The sequence below is a fragment of the Chiloscyllium punctatum genome, chromosome 16, assembly GCF_047496795.1.
Source record: "Chiloscyllium punctatum isolate Juve2018m chromosome 16, sChiPun1.3, whole genome shotgun sequence".
Lineage (NCBI taxonomy): Eukaryota > Metazoa > Chordata > Chondrichthyes > Orectolobiformes > Hemiscylliidae > Chiloscyllium > Chiloscyllium punctatum.
In genome coordinates this window covers 55,520,089-55,522,544 of record NC_092754.1, presented here as the reverse complement: position 1 = coordinate 55,522,544, position 2,456 = coordinate 55,520,089, and the positions used below count along the sequence as shown (strand labels likewise).

Sequence of the window (2,456 nt, the reverse complement as noted above, 5' to 3'; positions counted from 1 at the left end):
ATTCACTTTGTTTAACGATATCTGTTGTCTGGTCGACCAGGGACAACTTGAATTTGCGTCTGCATTGAATAAGATTTCGCTCTTTCTTTCGAGAACCAAACCTATGCATTATGTACCACTTATCATGCTGATAGCTAAGAAGTTCAAAATGAATTACGGTTTATGGATCGTGAGCAAGAATGAAGTGATCCACTTGTGAACAGATGTCACCACGCCCTATTCCTACATCGGGCCTGAACGGTCCATTGGCAGAGTCTGCAGACAGGAAATGTCTAAGTGAACTCGTTCTTTGTTCAGTTTGATTTGACACCAATGGCAGTGCTGTTTTGGGGCAGAAATGTGTCAACATCTCTGACGTTAGAGTCAAAATTTAAGTCACATCTACTTCATGGAGTACCTTCTCAGATCGGAACATGCTGACATGAAAATATCTAGCTCTGAGAGCAAAGGTTTTTACATTAAACTGGGAGTATGTTTAACTAAGCAATTCAGATAGCCAAGATGAATAATTGGTATTTGGTTCTTCATGTTGAGCTCTCCACACCAACTGCTCCAACGAAGGTCGTGGATAAGATCCCCATCGATTATTTTGGTCACTTTTAGCCTCAACAACAACCTATTGTTCTGAACAATGCTACACCACAAGCAGAGGGCTAAGTCTGATTTTCATCGTTAATTTCAAATTCAGTTCTTAATGCACAGTTTCTTACGAATGTGGTCAGCAGAAGACCGTTAACATTCCATTTCTAATATTTCCAGAAAATTCTACTCCGCTGATATCGCCTTGCCTTATCACACCTCAAGCCAGGAACCTGGATCAGTCGAGTTCCTTTCCACACATTGAGTTGCTTTTTCTAATTCATTTACTGCTGATATAATAGATTATTGGCCTAGAGAGTCAGTTGTAAATTAGGTTGAACTTTCTCAGCTTGACTTTCAACTGATCCTAAAAAAAACTCATCACCTGCGGGTAAATGTATTGCATTGCTACTTGTTTTGCTTAATTCCACCCCCGCGAACATCCAAATTTCACGATAGTTCGACAAATGTTTTGTAACTGATTCGTGTTGGAAGTTGATTACTTTTTGTGTCTCGACATATAATTTATTCAATTAGACATCTTGAAATTACTTCGGATTCTTCAGAGTTGAAAATTTACTTTCGATTGAATGCAAAGCTCAAGCTCCACGAAATCCAAATTCTGCAAAGGAATTAATGACTTTTAAAAGATTCAACGCTGAGAGCAGGATTCGAACCTGCGCAGGGAGTCCCCATTGGATTTCAAAACCAACGCCTTATTCTCTCGGCCATCACAGCTGCCGAAAAGTGACTAATTTTCATAGTAAAAGAACTTAATTCATGAAATATGTACTTTGTTTGAAGAACAAATTGTCAAGACCCAAAGATTTCGCCAAATCCTTTGCAGAGACCCAGACGAACGTTACCTTAGCAGATTGACAGGCTTTCACTGCAAACTAGATCCTGACACAGCTGAAGTTGTGGGAATGATTCTTCGTTGAATTATAGAGTCACGGATGTACACCACACGAAGAGAGGATCATTGTCTCACTGTGTCCGATCGATTTTGACTCAATTGCTCATCATCTGGTGCTAAAGTTGTGTTTTAATATTCATCGAAATATGGTATTAGAAATGTTGATGCTAAGTCCATAAACACTAGCTACTTTCGTTAAAAAAAATCGGAATTAGAAAGAATGCAGAACCAATTTACAGGAATGGATCCAGCAACTAATCCGTAAGTTCTGACATCAGGTAATGAACTTGTGAGCACAAGAGAGGAAGATTGACCGAACATTTGCAACTTGAAATCGTCTTGACGGAATTATTTGCAAAGTTTTTGCGGTTGTTCTAGAGTCAACAAGTCCTTGAACAATACAACACGGAAAGTGGCCCTTCTTTCCAACTTGACCATTGAGGACAGTTATCCTAAATTAGTAGGTCCCATTTGCCAACTTTTGGCCTACATCCCTCTGAACCTTGTTACTCATATATCCATCCAGATGCCATTAAATGTTACAGTTGTACCAGTCTCCAACAATTTCTCTGTCAGCTCATTCTGAACACGACTGAAAATGTTGCCCCTGACGTCCCTTTTAAATCCTTACCCACTAATTTTAAACCGATATTTTCTAAGTTTTGACTTCCTCACCAGCAGAAAAACACGAGTCAACCTATCCATGTCCCTCATGATTTGATAAAAAGCAACGATTTGACTTTATCATACTTGTCAGGAGGGAAATGTGTGGAGATTATTTGTCGAAGATTTGAAGAAGAAAGTCTGATGTACTGATTTTTAGAATTGCATCTTGGAGAAGTTTTTAATAAGTCATTGAAGTCTAGTAGCAGTTGTAGAAGTCTGTTGTGAAAGCTGCAGAAGGATTTCAGGGCACGAGAACGAAGCATTATTTCCAATGTATTGTGGCTCAGTTCGACCG

The 2,456-nt window shown here is 39.2% G+C and overlaps 1 non-coding gene across 1 annotated transcript; it reads right to left on the bottom strand.

Moving 5' to 3' along the window:
* Nucleotides 1-1,235: 1,235 nt before the first annotated feature.
* trnas-uga (transfer RNA serine (anticodon UGA)) lies at nucleotides 1,236-1,317 on the bottom strand. The gene has a single exon. It is a non-coding gene; the product is annotated as a tRNA-Ser (tRNA).
* Nucleotides 1,318-2,456: the final 1,139 nt, after the last annotated feature.